The following is a 573-nucleotide window of genomic DNA, read 5'->3' as shown; positions in this document are numbered from 1 at the left end:
GGAAAGAGGATTTGAAAATGTATAGTATTCAGATGTTACCTGGCACTTACCCATAGCGGTTAACTTTTTAATTAAAAGGTAAAAAGATGTATTAATTATTGGTTAACAATTTTCAATCTCTGTACAGACAAGGGAATTAATGTGTTTAAAAAGATCCACAACAATTATAACTTGCAGTGTAGAGAGAGGAGGAAGCTTAAAGTACACGCCTCCTCTTAAAGTAAGAGCTGAGAGCATTAGGTGCTTAGTTCCCTATGTTGGGGTGAAATAAAACATCTAGGACAAAGCCATCATCAATGGCTCTTGACTGTTGCACAGGAGACTGTTCAGGTAGCGTTTTTCTTCTGCTGTCCTCTGTTCATGCTTATTCTACTCAGCAAATGGATTTAGAAGGCTCCCGGCTTCAAAAGGGCTGCAGTACATTGCAGAGATAACATCACTGGCAGTATTTACCTCTGTGTGAAACTCAGGGATCATAGTCTTCTCTCCTGCTTGAGCTGCAAGAAGCTAGTTTGATCAACAGTGAAAGGCAATGATACAAGATCTCTTCAGTTGTGTGTCACCCAGAGCTGT

Source organism: Rhea americana, unplaced genomic scaffold, assembly GCF_003343005.1.
Source record: "Rhea americana isolate MKP2758 unplaced genomic scaffold, rheAme1 scaffold_101, whole genome shotgun sequence".
NCBI lineage: Eukaryota > Metazoa > Chordata > Aves > Rheiformes > Rheidae > Rhea > Rhea americana.
Note: the sequence above shows the minus strand (reverse complement) of the source record.